At 41.9% G+C, this 19,939-nt stretch overlaps 1 long non-coding RNA gene across 1 annotated transcript in view; it reads left to right on the top strand.

Moving 5' to 3' along the window:
* Positions 1-7,634: 7,634 nt before the first annotated feature.
* Positions 7,635-19,939, top strand: part of LOC311584976 — a 55,829-nt gene continuing 43,524 nt past the window's right edge. The window contains exon 1 of the long non-coding RNA XR_014775068.1: positions 7,635-7,816. This is a non-coding gene — a long non-coding RNA (uncharacterized lncRNA). The remainder of the gene's footprint in view (positions 7,817-19,939) is intronic.

Here is a 19,939-nt window from a genome sequence, read left to right as displayed (position 1 = left end):
TATTTGGGGACTAGTCCTTGGTGGAGAGCTGAAAGCTGTTCTCGGGACCTACTGTTTATTTTTGAGCTGAGTAGATCCTACTCTAGAATGTAGTTTGGAAAAACAGAGTCTGTTATTGACAGTGTTTCCTTCCAAACCACAGTCAGAACAAAGGGTCATTAAATCGTTAGACAAATCACTTGTCTCGCATGCCCATCCCTGAGACAATGCCGACGTTTGGGGTTTCATGATTTTCATAGCTCAATAAAACTGTCTAGTGGGCTTTTGAGGTTGCATGGCACCTCTTTGGAAGAATAGGGCCCAAGGTGCCTAAGAAAGGGGGGTGCCTTTTGCACTCATGAAGGAGGCTGCACCTTCTGCCCGGACAGCTCCTTGGGGATATGTGGCCAAATGAAACCACACGTGAGAAAGCGCTTTGCAAAGCTCCAGTCACTGGTGCTCTTCTGTGGCAGAAGTAAACTGATACCCTCAGTCACATGTTGCTTTGGGCATCCCCATACTCTATCTAGCCCTCTTCTCTTCTGCACAAGTTCAAAGCTGTCCCACAGAGTTCCACAGAAACCGATAGGAGCTCATCCTCCTTTGCTTCAGGACAAAGATTTCTGCTTCCAGATGTTGACTGAGACAATGAAACCCAGCGCCTTCTTCAAGGGCTTTAAGCAGAATCACACTCACAAGACATGCACAAGCATGAAGCAATTTGCCAGTGGGTTGAGGCGATGAGTTTGTACCACAGCAATGAAGTCGACTTAAACTTCACTCAAAATATGAGGTATAGTGTTCTCCCAATTTGCTGCTTACGGACTAGCTCCAGGGTCAGCAGCTTCACTCTCCTTTACTCTCCTCCTTTCCGTTCTCTCTTTGCAGTCTCCACCCATGTGTTTTAGACCCCTTTCTCTCCAGCTCAAAACAAATTGCTCTTTTCAAAGGTCCACAGCAGCTGGCGGCTTTGTCTTCTTGTCAGTCACTCTCACCTCTACCCTAAGGGGCTTGTCAAGGCACTTCCCCGAACAAAGGCAGTTTTCTTTCCCCTTTAGAGCTCTGAGGCCAGCAGTTGAGATAACATTTTCACCTCGTAACATTTCTCATCATAACAGATTCCAAAAATGCTTCCAATAGCTTTGATGTGTGTGTGTGTGGGGCGGCATTTTTGAATTAGAGAAAAAAAATCAACGTAGTTACAGATACAGTTATAAAGAAAATTCAGAATGACCTAGAAAGAAGGGGACAGAATTCCCTAAGAATCTAAGTGGCTCTTTTTAATAGCTCAGTCTAAATGAGAAACACACACACACACACACACACACACACACACACACACACACACACACAATTTAACACCCAAGCTTTCTTTACACTCAGGGCCTGGTGGTGAGAGGCATTCTGCAGCTGAACCACAGGCAAAGGTTCCTATATAGAGAGAAGTTGGGGCTCATCCTGGTGTTCAGGGACTTTGGGTTCTCTGCCATCTCAAAACAATAGCAGATGTGACTGCCTGCAGTCATCAGCCCTGTTGATGCTCTCATTGGCGAGGGGCAGGGAGAGGTCATTTGGCCCCAACTTGAGATTGTAACCACTTATTCCTGCCTGTCCTCTCCAGCAGCTGCATGCAGGCTCTCCAGTTGTATATAGTATTGGAGAGTGCTTGAGTATATAGGATGTGGAAACTTAGCAAAAGCGGCCTCCATAATGAAGCTTTCTTGAGGTTTAATGCTGGGACAGGGCTTCTTGGGGATGCATCTTCTTCTTTTTTTTCCATTCTGCTTCTATGGTAACTATTCACCCAGGCTTCTGTAAGTAGTTCCAGTGAACTCATTGGTTCACCAAGCTAGACTTAGATGGAAGCATCTCTTTGGTACCTTCTTTGAGGTGACTAGATATTTGTTAACTTCTTCATGGATGAAGCTACAAGAAGCAAGCAAGCAACAAGCATGGTGGGGAAGCCAGAATCGGGAGGCAGTTAATGTTTGCAGTCATTGCAGTAAAAAAGAAGAAAGGAAGCAATGACTGAGTCTCCAGTGACTGGACTGCAAGCTATGGCAAGCTGGAACCTTCTATAAAACTTCATTTTCTGAACGGAATGGGAATAGATGCCCATCTTAAAGGGAAGATAAAGACTTAATAAAACAAATCAAAACAGGAGGCCAAAGGAAAGTCAACAGGATAAGGAGCCAGGATCAGATCAGAGGTTCACAGGCCTAGTACCAATCTGTGTACAATGCTGGACACCAATGTGGTCTTTGTGCTTTCCCCCAAATGCCAGAAATAGCAGCTTCATGTTCCTGCTAAGTTTATTTGGGATAAATAGGTAAGCACAGAGTGAGTCTCCTCCACCCAGCCCTCTCCACACAGAGTTGTGGTTATTATAGAAGCAGGAATGGTAACTCCCACTCCACGACCCCATCCTGCTACTGAGAGAGTTATGGCAGCAGAAGCAGAGCCTGAGAAGGGTGGGTGCATTTAATGATGTGAAACCGCAGGGCTATGCTTGCTAATTTCAGACTCTTGAGTTTGTAGCCTAGGGTTCTGAGGTCAATCAAATATAACCTGGATGTAAAGATCTCCCTGTCTTCTCTGACTCCCCACCAGTGCCATTTTTGTCCTATTAGTGCCACTACGGACATCATAATTATTGCCACATGTTTCTCCCTCAAATGACAGAAATCAGTGGGCCTGACATGCAGAAGAGATTGAGTTCAAGTTTGAGAATGAACAAATGAAGGATTAATACAGGATGGATAGGCGCATAACTGGGAGGTCTGGGAGATTAGAGATCTAACAGACAAATAGGTAGTACTTGCCTACCTAACCTGTTATCTTCCATCCCTTCCCTTCAATGATGATGATATTCACACAGCTGCACCTGGAAAAGCAGAGGTTTTTTTTGTTTTTGTTTTTTTTTAAGTGCAGCTTTCTATGTTCTGTAGGCTTTCAGTCAGAAAATAGGAGCAAGGTCTATTTCCAAGGTAGAGTCCTTATCTAGCACATATAAGACCTTGACTTTCTTACGAATTTTCATGAGGCTCCAAAGGGCACATAGAGTGGGTGCTTTGTGAAAGTCGAGGCCTTCCCACATAGGAACTGCACTGTGGGAAGAGGGGAGAGCATCTTCCTCCTTTGCTTCGATATCTCTTCTCCCCACTTTCTGGCACCCCTCCTCCACACTCTTTCACTTAGCTGCTCTTCTAGCTTCCCCTCCCCACACTTCCCTATCTCATCCTCCTCTCATACTTGTCTACTTTCACATTCTTCCTTCCCCTGCCGCTCGCCCTCCCTAGCATGCATCCTTCCTTCCCACTCACAGTCCCCTGACTCTTCCTCCCTTTAGTTTGCTTCCCTAGAAATCCTTCCCCACACTCAACCTTCCGCACTCATACTTCCCACACTCCTTCTCCATTCTCCGTTCTCTCACATTTACTCTGCTCTATTTTCTCTCCCCTGCCTATATCTTCCCCTCTCCCATCACCACAGTCTACTGACACTCAACCTTATTTCATAAACCACCCCCTGAATGCACATGCACATTTGTATTCCCCCCCCTCTCTGCATGCACATCCTCCATAAATACTCCCACTCCACACAACCCACTCTACACAGCACCTTCAGTTCCTCATATACTTACCTCCATCCAAGACGAAGAACAGACTCAGTGGGGAATGAGGCAAGCAAAGTGGTGATGAAACTGATTTTGAATATGTTGAGTTTATGACAGATAGTATATCCTGCTTGGGGGGAACCTGTGGAGCTAATGGGAGGAATCTCAACTATCACTTATGACTTTGGAAAGCTTGTGTATGTTTACAATTTATTGTTAGGACTTATATTTAATTACTAGGATTAAAGACTGGATGAAACACAGGCTTAAGCAAGATGAAAATTTATTGTACATAGCATTAAGGGATATTGCATTGAATTTGTGTACATTTTAGGGACCAAGGGACATGTCTATCTCTCTGGTCCAGTATTTTTGTTATGTAATTTCCTGCATAGAATTGTCTCATACTGAAATATATCTAGGTGTTGGTAATATAAACATGTCACCACTGGTCACCAACATTTATGGGGACTTCTCCCCACCATCAATGAGTTCTCCAGAAGATGGTTACTGGATAGCCTGGGTTAAGTTAAATCTCTGCTCTCTCTACGTAGACTCAGAATGGTAGATACCTGTGATGGTTGGCTTTAGTAGTCTACCTGCTTGGATAAAGATATATCTTGAACTGATGACGTGTTAGCATGGCTGCTGATCAGAAGCTATCCATCTGTCTTCACGGACAGAATATCTGAAGACTTCCTCCTATGGCAGAAGAGTCAATTCCTTGTTATTTTATCCATTGTCCCTGTTCTGCTTTCTGAAAGGACATCCCTCATTTGTTATTTCTCAGGCTAACAGAGCTACTGTTGTTCTACAGTTCACTTTCATGTAAACTAGTTGACAGCAATTCTCTAGTGGTTGCAGCAAGGCAACCTTGCTGGTGTGTGGCTTTGGTAAGCAGCCCATACTGTCCCATTAGTTAGGGCATGATGCATCCATGTACCCTAGTACAGGCTTGATTTTACCCCCACTTGCCCCTCAGTTGGGTGTCTTAGTTCATAGAGTGCACATCTATAGACTGTTCTGTAATCAGTTATCCCTTCTCTATGGCGTTCTGTGTTCATACTCCTCTGTGGCCATGGTTAACATACAGATTCCATCCTTGGATTGATCATCTCTAGCAACTGTCATCCTACAGGTGCAATTTTGGGGAACTCAAAAGATATAGGAGGGGTCATGACAGTAGATGGCCAGTAAATGAATAGTTTGGCACAAGAATAGTATATAGTAAGAGATGAGCCTAGGATTCCAAAGAAACTCAGATTTAAGGGGTTACCCAGTATGTTAAACTTATCTTTCTTCTAACAAAAAAGCTGACAGTTTTCAGAAAGGAAGATGTGTTTTCACTGTTGGTTACAGATGTTCTAGTCTATGATCGCGTGGGTCTGTGTTTCTGAGTCTGTACTGAGGCAGTGCATGATAGCCAGTAGTAGGAGTATGGTGGCAGATGCTTTTCAACTCATGAGAGGCCTCACTGGAGGAAGGAGAGAGAGAGAGAGAGAGAGAGAGAGAGAGAGAGAGAGAGAGAGAGAGAGAGAGAGAAAGAAGAAGAAGAAGAAGGAGGAGGAGGAGGAGGAGGAGGAGGAAGAGGAGGAGGAGGAGGAAGAAGAGGAGGAGACAAAGCCTACTTCAGAGACCTCTTTCCTCTATTCAGGATCGACCTTTGAGAGTTCCATAACCTCACAGAATTTTTAAAATTTGAATTCAACACTGGATTGATCCATGAGTAATGGTGCAGATTTCAGGATCTAATCACCTCCATGAAGCCCATCAGATGGCGACTGAATCCCAGTACATGAACCTGTGGCAGTGCTCTACATATTTAAACCGTGATAGCTAGAAATCACTAAATTACTAGGAGTTAATTTAAATTTTAAAGAAGTTTCTGTAGTAATTACTAACACAGGAAAGGTAGAACTGAGGTATCAGGGAATAGAAAAGTCAGAGGTCACACGAAAATTAAGACAAGAGATGGTCAAAAGGGGACTCATCAATGTGAGAAGAAAAGGTAAAAATCAAGAAGGGTAGAAACACAAATGGCCTTTAGTCCTGATTGAGCTTTAATCCCTGGATGGTAATTACCTACGTTATCTTATAGGCTTGGAATGAGGAAACGAGGAAGCACGATATTGTTGCCTTTTGTCCAGATGAGGGTTGCCAACCCTTCACTTATGCTGAACAGATTCCTGCCTTTTCCTTGAAGGACTTTTTATATTGCTATATGTGCTAAGTGCATATGATCTTTCTTAGGCTTTATTCCTGACTCTTTTCCTAGCCCATTCTTAGCATTTTGTTTTATGTCCTGTTCAGTGAGAGCCTCCCTGTGGTGATTGCATGTGACGTAGGAGGTTCCTCTGTTCTGGAGCTTATGGTGCTTGGATTTCAACCAAGTATTGAAATGCAGCCACATTGCACTTGTTAATAAATACCTGTATGTTTATTCTCAGCCATGGTCACCTGAGACAAAACTTCCTGCTTCAGAGCCCGTGCCACAGCTGTCTTGAGGACAGATATTAGAAGTATGGTATTCTGGGTTCATGTAATAGACTCACCTATCACTATTTCTTTTTCAGCCCCAGGAAATTTCATTAATTATCTGAGCCTTGGATCTTTATTTGCAAAATGAGATCAATAATGTTTACTTCATAAAATTGTTGTGTAGATTAACGTGAGAGAAAGCCTATGAACACCACAGCTGGCAGAAGATTGCAAAGAAGCTCAGCAAATGTCACGTCACCTTTGTTTCCACTTTAGGTAAGCTGTGGTTCTCTTCAGGGAAGTCCTAGTTGGAGTTGCTGTGGCCTCCTACTGTAATTATTCTCATTGCACTCTTTTATGTAAATTGGCGTCCTGGTTGGGTTGATAAATTACACTGTTACCCTCCTAATGAGCCCTGGTGTGCCATCTAGCTTATTGCCAACAGCGAAGACCTGACTTCTGGTAAAATGACAGCTGGGAATCTTATTCCCAAATTGAACCGTTCAGGCAGAGCAGAAATGCTGTCTTGGGACTCTGAAAGCCATCATCCAAGGTAGGTGTGCATAACAACCACTATAGGCATTCTCGCACTTACGTACATCTAGGGGGCAAGTGTGAATATTGCTGGCCATCAACGGCAGGCAGAGGTTTTGCTTGGTAAATGGGAAGGAGAGACTTACGGTTCTTTGTGTTTGTTCACTTGTTTATTGATGGATTGATACAGGACCTCATGTAGTCTGATTGGTCCCAAACTCATTGTATAACGGAGGATGGACTTGAACCCCTGACCCTCCTACTTCCATTTACCAAGTGCTTAGCACCAGAGTTTCCAGTAGCACTTCTTGGATTGAAAAGACTGACTCCGTTTCCTCTCATCCAAGTGTCTGCTCCTCCTAGAAGCTCAGCAGTCTGTTTGCACACTTCCTGCCAGGGAGTAAAATTGTATCCAGTCAGCAGCTTGTCAACCTTTCATCTCTTGGTTTTTTTTTTTCCTCTGTGTAACAGCACTTAGATAGAAGCACTGCTTGTTTGACTATAAAAGAAGCACCATTGCAGAGAGAAATAAGGGTGAAAAATCAGACTAGGGGACAGCGGGTTCCAGAGGACAGACGCCTGCAGAGAAAAGAGAAACTGCAGGGGAATCTCTGTAACAGCCTGGAGACTTAAGTCAAAATATGCTTCTGGGAAGGTGTGAGAGGGACACTAACTGAGACTCCTAGTAGCAGGGGCCATGGAGACTGAAGAGGACGCCCTCTACCTAGACAAGACTCATAGAGGACATGGGAAACATCAACCCTCCCACAAAAACTTTGACTCAAAACTTACCTTGCCTACAAGGCACACAGGACTAAAGATAGAGCAGAGATTGAGACAATGTCCAGCAAATGCCTGGCCCAACCCAAGACCCACCGCATGGAAGAGAGCCAACCTCTGACTTTATTAATGATAATCTTCTATGCTTGCAGACAGAAGCCTATCAGAGCTGTCCTCTGAGAGGCTCCACCCAGCAGGAGTTTGAAACAGATGCTGAGACTCACAGCCAAATACTGGGCAAAGCATAGGGAGTCTAGTGGAAAAGTGAGGTGAAGGATAAAAGGACCTAGAAGTGATGAGAGCTCCACAAGAATACCAACAGAGCCAACTAACCAGGGGCCAGAGGGACCTGTGCAGTCTGGAGGACCATGCATGGACTGGACCTAGGTCCTCTACAGATATGTAGCCAATGGGTAACTCAGGCTTCAGGTGAGTCCACTAGCAAGAGGAATGGGTGCTGTCTCTGACATGGACTCTGTTGCCTGCTTTTTGATCACTTCTCCCTGACGGGACTGCCTCAAACAGGTCACTGGGGACAAGGATGAACTCGGTCCTGATACAACTTGATGAGCTGGGGTAGGTGGATAGAGGGGTGTGCTCCCTATTTCTGAGGAATAGGGGAGGAGAGATGGGAGGACAGGACTGGGAGGAGGGGAGGGCGGGGGCTACACCCAGGATGTAAAGTGAATAGAGAAATACATTTTTAAAAGAAGTATTTTTCTTGTATTACAGTTTTAGCATTTGTAGCTACCTGTGCCTATCTTCAATGTCTTATGAAGGGACCACACCTTGCTGTCATCCTACCTCTTACCTAGCCCCAGTGCCTGGTACCTATTAGATATGTGATACCTCTGTTGAGTGGCTAAGTGAAGGCTATGAATGAATTGGCCAAAAGTGTTATTTAATGGAGTGGCTCAAAAGCCACTCACTTCTCCATGGCTCCTCTGAACACGAAGTTAGATGCATCTGGAAGTCATTTCTGGAAGGAGTGGCCTTGGCAGAAGATTTCTCAATACTTTTTGTGAAGATTTCTTTACACGTATGTCAGGAGAGTTGCCATTACTGTCAGGAAACTGAACCATTAATTTTGTAAATGAGATTGGGCTGGTGAAGGCCAATATTGATTCAGCATTTAAAGAAAAAAAGTCACATTTGTTTTGACGATAAAGAAGAAAGAGAAGCTTGAAGGAGTGAGGAAAAACCTGAAGTAAGCAAGAAGAGGTATTTATTCACATACAAAGAGGTTATACGCCTGCTTAGTACATCTGGCTTGGACAAGATACCCTGAGTCTAACTTGGATAGCATCCTGTGTGCTTGTGGCATCTTAGGGACCCCTCAGTCCTGCACTTTATTGTATGAAGTCCATGTTAATTATGGTTTCCTTTGGACAGAAGCTACTCTAGGTGATTCAAATACAAAAAGGACTGACAGAGGAGATTAAAGATTGAACAGCCCTAGAAAGGGGATTCCTCCTTTTAGCGGATAATAACAAAGTGCTCAGGTGTTAGGAGTGTCCCTCTTCCCTCAGCAACTGTCACTCCAAAGCAAGAGTTTCTGACAATGTATTCTAGACTGTGGTTATGATGAAAAAGTTTAATAGCCTGATTCTTAGGGTGATACTCCCAGTATCTCCCTTCTGCTTGTGCTCAAGTGCCTATAAATTATGGTGAAATCAAACTTCTTTCAGAACTCAAGTCTTTCTTCAACAGAACTAGTGAAGACCCATACTAGAAAGGGATCCTGGGAAAAGAGATTGCAGAATATTCATCTTTCTGGACAATATCCAGATCCTGCTGAACAGATAATCTTGCACATAAGTCAATTTTACCTATCCATCCATCCATCCATCCATCCATCCATCCATCCATCCATCCATCCACAATTACTGAGTTGCAGCTCTGTACCAGCATCTTCAGTTGCCCCAATCTTTTTTTTTCTACAACTTTTGAGCACAGGACTTTTAACTATTTTCTGTCTTCTACCACTTGCGGTGCAATTCTGGACACATACATAGCTGTACCCTGATTACCTGTCAACATAGCTGCTTATAGTTTTCCATGAAAAAAAGTGAAGAAAGAAATAAAGTATATATCTTTGTCTATACTGATGGATATTTATGTATATGCTATATATTCTTAGTATTAAAAATAACTTATAATTGTTTTGATAAAACAACTTACTAACATGTTCAGCTTATCTTTACTGTTTTTTTAATCTTATCTTTTATAAGTATGATTTTTATATTACTTTTATAAATATTATTTAATAGACATTTGAATACAATTATATTTATACATTTGTAATAGTTGAAGAATACTCACATGAATGGATTTGTTATTATTTATTTAATCACTGTTTTGGTGTTGGATGCTTATATTGTCTCTGGTATTTGTTATTTTTTAATTGTTCTCTTTCCTTTGGAAGTTGGCTGTTAGCCTGGCTTCTGAGGATGTTTGGGGTTTTCCCCTCTTCCTGTCCTTGATATGCACAAGAGGTCTGGAAGGTACTGTTAGTACGGAAAACCACTCTCAGCTTTTTTTTGTCAGCCTGGAAATGTTTGCTCCGACCCAGTATGTTCTTGCTTCAGCCCAGAAAAGGGGATCCAGTCCTGAGTGACAAGAGCAAGGTTTCCAGGCCTTGCTTTGGCATTTAGCTTCTGTGACACAAGGCGAATGTGACCTCATCTCTCTGTGCTCTGGTTTGTCTGATTCACTCGGTGTCTCCAGCTCTGCTTCTTCACATGCCTCTCCCTCCTAACATGCTCTCTTCCGAGGACCTCCCATGTCATTCGCCACGTGTGCTGACTCTTCCTGCAAGTGATTTGTGACTCAGTTCAGTGTAGTAGTCTCCTCCTCCACCTCCCTGGCTCTACCTGTGTCATTTATACCTACTCCTCCCGTGATGCCTTCCTTCCCAACTCTGAGATGATGTTTATGTTGTCAGATGTTTGTGCTGATGATGTCACCCTCCTTATGCCTATTTTGCTTTCTTCCTATCATAAGATGGAGCACAGGCCTACTCTAAGGTGCCTGCCTTATGAAATGGCTGCTGTAGCTCTGTAGATGGAATACAAAGGTCTTTATAGTGCTGCTTCATGCTGTCTGGGCTTCTGGATTCCCTTTGGCAAACATTGTGTGCCACTCATCTACAGCACATGGTAGGTGTACCACGTTGCTGGAATAAGCAAATGAAAGTGCATTGCCGGGGGCAAGCTTGTTTTTCACTTATATGTCTTGAGTTGGCAGAATAAGCACAAGTCCACCTTTTTTTTTTTTTGATTGAAAAACAGGAAAGTGACTTGCAGACACTTCCTTTCTCTCTGTGCAGCACAGGATGCACATGTTGAGTGCATGGTTCCAGGGTTTTGCCTTATCAGTGATACCCATTGCTAGCATCTCTTGAAATGTTAATAAGAGCTTTTCCTCTGGGATATGGTAGAAGGATCCAGCTTCACTCTGAATGATCTCCACCTTCACCATGTAATGAGTGTTATTTGAACACCTCTAAAGTCCTCTGAGGATGCTCTCCATTCAGTCCTTATGGTCCAGCTCCCTCTGCCCTTGTGTCTTGCTTTAAACAAAGACATTTCCTGGTACACCCTGCTGCGTGGAAGAGGATGTAGGAACAAGAAGATCCTCTGTGGTTGTCTTGTCAGGTAGATTTTATTCACATTTGAACAGTGAGAAAGATATTTATCAAGCTGTCCAAAGAACAATAACTAAATGTCACAAGGCGTAAAAGAAGCAGCGAGGGTCAAACACGAGTCTGTGTCCTTGGTAGTTCACAACACTGATTTCTCAGGCTAGGTTCTTACCTAAATACTGTTTTACATAGTACTCCTGCTCCTGTTACTGTGACAAATGCCTTGACATAAGGCAATTCAGGGGAAGAGGAGGGTGCTTACAGTTTCAGGTTCCAATCCATCACTGAAGGGAGGAGGTCAGTTTGAGAATTTGAGCAGCTAGCGTCTTTACATTCACTCTCAAGAGCAAAGTGAAACAAATAGACTCCACTGCTGGCTTGCTTCCTACATATGCTCAGATAACTTTCTTCACTCAGGTCAGCATCCCTACCAGGAAACACTGTTTCCCACATCGGCTAACAGTCAAGACAACCTCCCACAAACGCCCAAAGGCCATCCTGACTTAGACAATTCCTCAATTTAGATTTCCTTCTCAGGTGGTTCTGGCTTGTGTTAAATTGACAGTTAAAATTAACCAGCATAAGTATATTAGCACACATTTAAATGGACCCTCACAGAACCTTATGAGGCAGAATATTCTCCCTACCTCTCACTAAAATGAAGAAACTGTGACGTAAGACCTTATGTAGCTATCATAAGGTCAAAAGACTAGCATACGACTTAACTGTGGCATGGGTCTTACTCCACAGATTGGTGTTTCTTCACTCACTCCAAGGCAGTGTTGTGTTCATCATGATGTAATGATGACCCAAAAGGAACCACTTGAAACAGCTGTCATTGGTTACGAAAGCCCTAGAAAGAAGACTCTGCAAACTCCGCCTCACACTCCTGAAATCTCTGTCAGGGAGTCTTTGGCTATGGTAAGACAGACACTTCAGCTTCTCACCAGTAGCTTTTGAAGCTGCAGTTGACTAGAGTGCCCCTCCCAAATATACAGGTAGAATAATTTATTTTTAGATTTTCAAAAGATGCTGCTATTTAAGTAGGATGCAGAAGAAAATGTAAACTAGTGTAGACAATATGGACATCAGAATGAAGGTTCCTTAAAAAATTAAAAATATAACTACTGGTAATACAGTTGTTCCCTCCCTACATACAAACTCAAGGGAATAAAAGTCAGGACACAATGGAGATACCGATATTTCCATATGTATTTCATTGTTATTCACAATAGCCAAGATATGGAACTAATCCATGTTTCCATTAATTGACAAATAAGGAAAACTTGGCAGATGTGTACAATGGAGTATTATTTAGTTGCAAAAAGAATAGGATAATGTTTGTAGGAGATGGATGGAACTAGAGACTACCATGTTAAGTGAAATAAGCTATGATCAGACAGATACGGCATGCTTCCTCTCCTATGTGACACCTAGATAAAGATAAGATGTGAAAACTGTTAGAAAGGAGGAAGGTATCAGGAAGGAGGTGACGGGGTCATAAGAGAAGGTAATGGAGAGGCAAATATTATTAACATGCATTTCATGTGTGTGAGACATTGTAGCGATTCACTATTTTATAGTTAATAAGTGCAAATAAAAGCTGAAAACATGACCAAGTGTGGTAGCATATACTCATAAACGGAAGGTATAGGGAAGAGGATAATGAACTTAAGCCTTGGGTGCATTCAGAGTTTGAGATTAGCCTGAGATACCTAAGCCCTTCCTCAAAACAACAACAATTAAAAATGTTTAAAAATGTCTAATAGCTTTTATGAGGTAGATATGAATGAATAATTAACTAAACGTGGGTGAAGTAATATATTTTTCTCAAAATGAAGATGACCCCCAATCAAGATAGTGCACACTTAAAAGATGGGATATATTCTTTAATAAAGGTTCTCAAGAATTGAAGAACCAAGAAGAGGATTGACAATTTGTGCTTTTTCTCTCAGGCATCTGATTCGCCTGTGCTTCATTTTCTAGCTATTGTTGGAAACTTTCCCTTATCCTGATGAAGTTCTCGGTATCCTCTTAACAACAAAGAGAGACCGTAAAGACTTTTTGTTTGTAATTGAATTGTAGTTGAATGTAGCCAGTGGCGTGTTGAGCTCTCTCAAAGCTCGTATATCCATGGTTGCATATTGCATGCTGATTTTTTGTTCTAAATCATTTGACCTTTAATGGGGAAAGTGCTTCACTCCTTGAGAGCAGATGTAGGAAAAATGCTTGAGGAATTATAGGAGAGAACTGGGCTCTTGCGGAGACATGGGCAGGAGCCTGCACCTCTCTTCAGCTCTGTCTTCTGCAGTCATCGCCTGCGGACAGGCAGATGGGGCAGATGGAGTCATTGCACCATTAACAACTTAGCACTGTGGAATTTCAGCATACAGTCTGCTATGGCTCTTAGTCCTTGGGAGAGACAAGAAACAAGAAGCCGTCAGGGCTTTAGTTTAAGCAATCAGCTTCTCACAGCTGTCACTTGGCTGATGCAATGCCTGTGAAGTTTTCTTCCATTCCAGTTCTATCCTTAGGTCAAGGGAACTGAACTGATAAGTTCCCAGAGGTCTCATGTCCTCAGACATCAAGGGGTGGCTTGATTAGGTGAAGAATACATAGTTAAGCAGGAAATTAAATCTATATTTGTGATGATGTTACATACTTCTCTTGCCAATTTCCACATCACTTGCTCTATATCAGTGCATCTTGCAAGAATGATATATAGACACAGGAAGCAGGCAGCGTGTGTCCCAGCCTGAGGCTGCAGCATGGGTAGGAAGCTTCCAGAATCAGGCGTAGCTATGGATTTGTAGATGCAATACAATATAACCTGCCTGGTGCTACATACATGTTTCTTTTTTGATGTGTGTGTGTGTGTGTGTGTGTGTGTGTGTGTGTGTGTGTGCGCGTGCATGCGTGTGTGTGTGTGTGTGTGTGTGTGTGTGTGTGTGTGTGTGTGTGACCATTTTCCAATAAAGGAAATGAAAAAGGAGTAACTTTCCCCCATAGAGAAAAATCCTATATGTATAGCCATGATTCTGAAGATGTAGTTGCAGAGGTCATGTTCTTGGGCAGGAAATGGGATCGTGGAGGACTTTAGGTGAGAGGGACGGTTAAATCCCGCCTCTCTCGAGACTTCTGATTATTTCCAGGATGTTAAGAGGCCTAGTTGACCTATGAATACTTAGCCTGTGCTAGCTATTCTTAATGTGCTCCTTTTAGTAATTTACAGCTACCAAAAACTCAAGGGGCCATAGAGTTCCTATCAAGGCTTCCTACAGACCACAGGAAGCTTAGCTTTTCACAGTTGGTGGCTTCTGGTATGCTGGGTAGGGGGCTGGGAGCTGGGAAAGGACCCAGTTATCTTTAAGAGACTGGCCACTGAGAGTTTGACCATGCTGTAATGAGTAAATGAACAACGCATATTGTACCTGGTGGTTTTTTTTTTTAATCCAAAGAAATGTTTTGGGGCATGGGGTACAAGAGTGGGAGGGTGGACCTAGGAGGAATGGAAATCCAGTGTGATCGGGGTGCATTGTATAAAATTCCCAGTCAATAAGAATATTATATTGGGAGAAAAACTGTACTATTCATGCATTCTGAGTCCTGGTTTGACACCGTGGTGTGCTAGAAACTGTTTCATTGTCAGTTCTCAATAAGTACTACACAGGTAAAGTTTCTTCCTACAGCTTTCTGTGGTGTAAGTGTTTTTACCATGACCAAGTTCAAGTTACTGAAATTGAAGCGTTTAACCCAATAAGGACTTGGGGAGGCATGAAGCTGAAGCTGGTTTGAGCTGGTTGCCACTGCCCTTTAGAATGGAGTCGTTGGTATCATAGAAACAAGCCAGATGCTTCTGTGGGATGCAAGCTGAAGTGCCGGATTATTGAGCTGGATAAACCTTAGTGTTAGTCAGGTGTTGATCTCCTCTCCTTTATTTCTTTTCCTTATTTCTTTGTTGTTTTCTCCTCCCAGTCTTTACTGCAGCCCTGGGTGAATATCTTTTATAACCAGGAGGGATTCAGGTAAAGTGCAAATCTTCCTCTCAGCCAGCACCACTAGTAGTGATGAGGCATGCCTAGGAGGACAGACTCTATGAAGGGCTAATGGCTGCCTCTCCTGTCTCCAAAAGCCTTTTCCATTGTTAGCTCTGATAACCTAAGGGAGATGGGAGGTTTTCCCTAAAGAATCTTTGAAAACATCTGAGATAATGAGCTCATATTTCTGTGCATCTCCCACAGCCCCTTCCTTAATCCCTACGTTATCATCACTCTTGTTCTTCATTATTATCAGATTTCTCTTCTGTGTGTAATGCTGCCTGTGTGCGAATTATCTGTGGTCTTTGAGGAAAGTGAGATGTCAGTTTCAGGGATATGTGGAGGAAACTCACAAAGCCATTTAAACCAGCCTCTAAGCTGATGATCAGGATTTATGTTTCTGAGTCGTTCTCTGAAATGCATTCTCTGTCCTTAGCAGAACTCCTCCCCTCTCTGTGGGTGTGACATGAAAGGAAGGAATGTCTATGGTAGGCAGGAGGCACAAACCTAACATTTTTTTTAGTGGTCTCTTTCTTTATGTCCCACAACCTAAGACTTCATCTTAAAATTAAAAAGTTATCTGGAAAAAACATAGGCAGACCAGCAAAAGAGCTTATTCATAGCCAGCAAAGCATAAACTAGCTGCCATTTCTCCTTTTAGAGAGTGACTTCGGTGCTCTCTGCTCTAGGGTTGAGTGAATCTCGGACAGTGTTGAAAAGGGCTAAGTACATCTGCAATGCTGTTGCACGGTCCAGATGCTGGGTGTATGCAGTTGTGACAGGCAATTAAGCAGTATTGTTATGTGCATCATATTTAATCAGAAGCTTGAAAAATTAGCATTTTCATGTACATGAAGACTTGGCACATTTAACATGCCAGCATGCTCTGATAATCTCTAAGTGGGCATGGAGTATTTCTCCATCTTGTTTGAACAGAATTCTCATTTTCTTTATTTTTATGAAGCATATTTGGGAATTGGTGTATTATGGAATATGCCCTGAAGCTTTTTTTTTTTTTTTTTTATTATACATATTACATCTCAGTTGTTAGCCCATCCCATGTATCCTCCCAGAAGCTTTTTTTTTCTATAGAATTAATTTCATTCCAGATTTGGCAATCTGGTTCTTTTGAAATATTTGCTGTATTTTAATAGGCTGTATTTATTCTAGCCAGCAATCTTATTCCTTTCCTTGTACCCCTTCCGTGTAAGAAGGTCCATTCCTTTATTCTTTCTATTCCTATCTCCTGTAATCAACCCACCATCTCTTTGATCAATCAGTCTTGCTCTTCACAGTTCTTACAGTATTTAGTGTCTATTCAGGAAAATTTCCACTTTCTAAAACTCTTTAAAAAAAAAAGGAAGTATTCCAGAAAAATTATTTTCTCTCGATCTGTGGGGTTGAAATTTTTAAGACGGAAATGCTATTTAGCTTAATTTCCTAGGACAAAACTCCTTAGAAAGATACTGAATAATTCACTGAATAATTAAAAAGTGAATATTAAGTGCAATTTAACCTCATTTTGTAACACGCCACAGGGGGAAATTCATTCCATAGAAAGATGAGAAAAATATTTTTTTTAACTTCGGTTCTACCACTCACTAATGAGGTAGGAACCCTGAGAAGTTTTAGCTTTACTCTGCTGTCTAAGAAAACGTGGTTTAATGTCAGATGTTCTTCAGGGTCCCTCACAGCTCCATCATTCTGCCTGAGATGCTCTGAGATTGCAGAAGTCTAGGAAAATATTCAGTGAATTGAGATAAGGTGCTCAATTCTATGTTAGGTTTATATCTGATGATTTCTTATGTGGCTGCATATACCAGTTATTGCTTAATAGTGATTACAATACAGATTTGTCAAAAACATGATAGTTGATGCAAAATTCTATTTGGTAGACCAAAAATTCCTGTTTTCTCACAGCAACAGATTAAGAATCAAAGGTTTCTATAATCCTGTTAAGTGCATTTTCTTCTTCCTGAGTGAGTCCGGCAAGCCTTTGATCATGGACTTGGGCAGAATATTAGTATTTTCATGCCCTTAGGGAAGCCCCAGCTGTCTCAGGCGTTCTGCCCCAGAGCTCTGATTTGATCACTCTTAATTTACTTCACAGACAAAGCTATTGACTGCAGGAGTGGGAAGGGCTGCTTTTAACTTTGCAGGGAGGTCACGAGTTTCAATTTTCTGGATTTCTGTTTACTAATTGATGCCACTGGCATGTAAGCTGCAGTCAGATACTTACTCAGCCTCTAAATCCTCCTGTCACCTCCAACTACTTTCCCAGCACTAGTTGTTCTAGAAAGTTTCAGATTCTCCTCAGACTTCAGCCCTTTCATCCTTCTCAGCACACAAAGAGCCTGTGATTTTCTTCTTCCCCATTTCAAAGCTTTTATAGCACCAAAAATATCCTTACTGTTTTATTAATTCTTTGAATATTATTAGGATGCTTATCAGTAAGATACTATGACCCAGGGGTAGTTTGCATGCTTCAGGGCACTTCTTCTTTGCCGAGGAGCCAGAGGATGCTCAAACCCATGAGCACCTGACAAGTCTGTGAGTACAAGTGAAAAAGCCTTTGCATCACTTGAAGACGGTAATCAGGTAAACTTCCCAGTGAAGATGTGTGAATTCTATCTGAAAAGGCCTGTCAGAGCTCATTAAGACAATCAGAGTTCATTCAGAAAACAATATATGGAAACCCATGAAGTCATAAGAAAAGGCGGCATCATCAGAAAGAATGCGAGACTGGAAGGAGGATATAGAATAATGGTGTTGAGAGAGGATTTGTAAATGTGAGAATGCTACTGTCTTCCCTCCCCCAGGGCGCACATCTCGGAGCTTTTTACAAATACCCCCCTTTGAGACATCATTTTCTCTGGAACTTCTCTTAAATCCTGAAGAGATGTTTGGATCATATATTCAGCATCACACACACACACACACACACACACACACACACACACACACACACCCTTGTCACTGATGCTGTTTATCTTGTACCTCCTTGTGTTTTGCACCTCATTTTCAAGGTTTTAGAAAAGCAGTTTTTCCACACTTCCTATTTTCTCCATCTTGGTGTAATATGACTTAAGAAAGAAAGAAAATGAGGATGGGTATATTTTGGTGCATCCTCTTCTGAGCATCCCCAATCTATAGGCAGAAACTTACTTGCCAGTATAAAATTGTTTGAAGAGTGTCTCCTCCCCACAGGATCCACCTGGGGCACAGCCAGCAGAGGTGAGCTATCCTCTGACACCTATCACCCATATCCCCAAGGAGACATGTAGGGCCCCAGGAACATCCAGGTTAGACCCTACTCTGCCACACAAGTCCTCTCCCAGTCTGGTCCAACTGTAGCTCAATGAGCAGAGGTGAGCTGCATGCTGTCCTTAGAGCCCCATTTCCTTCATTCCCAAGGAGACTACAGGGTCTCAGGACTATGTAGCTCCATTGTCTGGCCACCTCACCAGGCCAGTGCACCAGGGACATCCAGATTTGCCTTCCAGGAACATCCTGGATAACCAGATGGCTAAAAGCCAGTGTAAGATCACATCAATAGGAGCCAAGGCAATACAGCACCTTCAGAGAACAGCTACCCTACTACAACGAGCCCTCTATATCCTAACACAACCAAACCACAACAAAATGAATTTAAATACCATGTTATAAAGAGGGTAGGTGCCTTTAAAAAGGAAATGAGTAAATCTCTTAAAGAAATACAGGGAAACACAATTAAACAGGCGAAATAAATGAATAAAACTGTTCAAGACCTGAAAATGGTAGTAGAGTCAATAAAGGAAACACAAAGCAAGGGAATCCTGAAATATCACCAACACAATTCAAGAGATAGAAGAGAGAATCTCAGGCATAGAAGATATGATAGAAGAAATCAATACACCAAAGATAATGTTAAATCTAGAAAAATTCCTGACAAAAGACATCCAGGAAATGTGGGGTACTATGAAAAGACCTAACTTAAGAGTAATAGAAAGAGAAGAAGGTGAAGAGTCCCAGATCCAACAACCAGAACATATTTTCAACAAAATAATAGAAGAAAAGTTTCCTAACCTAAAGAAAGAGATACCTAGAAATATACAAGAAGAATACTGTATACCAGTTAGACTGGACCAGAAAAAAAATCCTCCCACCATATAATAATCAAAACACTAATCCTAGAGAACAAAGAAAGAATATTAAAAGCTGCAAGGGGAAAAGGCCAAGTAACATACAAAGGCAGACCTATCAGAATTACACACAACTTCTCAACAGATTGTAAAAGCTAGGGCCTGGACAGATGTAGCTTCTAGGAGACCACAGATGCCAATCTAGACTACTATACCCAGCAAAACTCTCAATCACCATAGATGGGGAAAAGAAGATACTCCAAGACAAAACCAAATTTAAACAATATCTATCCTTAAACCAGCCCTACAGAAAATAATAAAAGGAAAACTTCAACACAAGGAGTTAACTACATCCAAGAAAACACAGGAAGCAAATAATCCCACACTAATTAAATAAAAAGAAGGGAAGTATACATAAACACAAACACACTAACACCACCAACATCAAAATAACAGGAATTAACAATCATTGGGCACTAATAGCTCTCAATATCATTGAACTCAATTCCCCAAAGAAAAGACATGGGCTAAAAGAATGGATAAGAAAACAGGATCCATCATTCTGCTGCATTCCAAAAACACACCTAAGCAACAAAGATTAGACATTACTTCAGAGTAAAGGTCTAGAAAAAGGTTTTCCAACCAAGTGGTCCCAAGAAGCAAGATAGAGTAGCCATTCTAATATCTAACAAAGTAGAGTTTTAACCAGAATTAGTCAAAAGGGACAGGAAAGGACACTGTATACTCATAA

Source organism: Acomys minous (assembly GCF_964271855.1).
Source record: "Acomys minous genome assembly, chromosome: 2".
Classification (NCBI taxonomy): Eukaryota; Metazoa; Chordata; class Mammalia; order Rodentia; family Muridae; genus Acomys; species Acomys minous.
The sequence above is the reverse complement of the archived record's forward strand: the minus strand, read 5'-3'. Positions and strand labels throughout refer to the sequence as shown.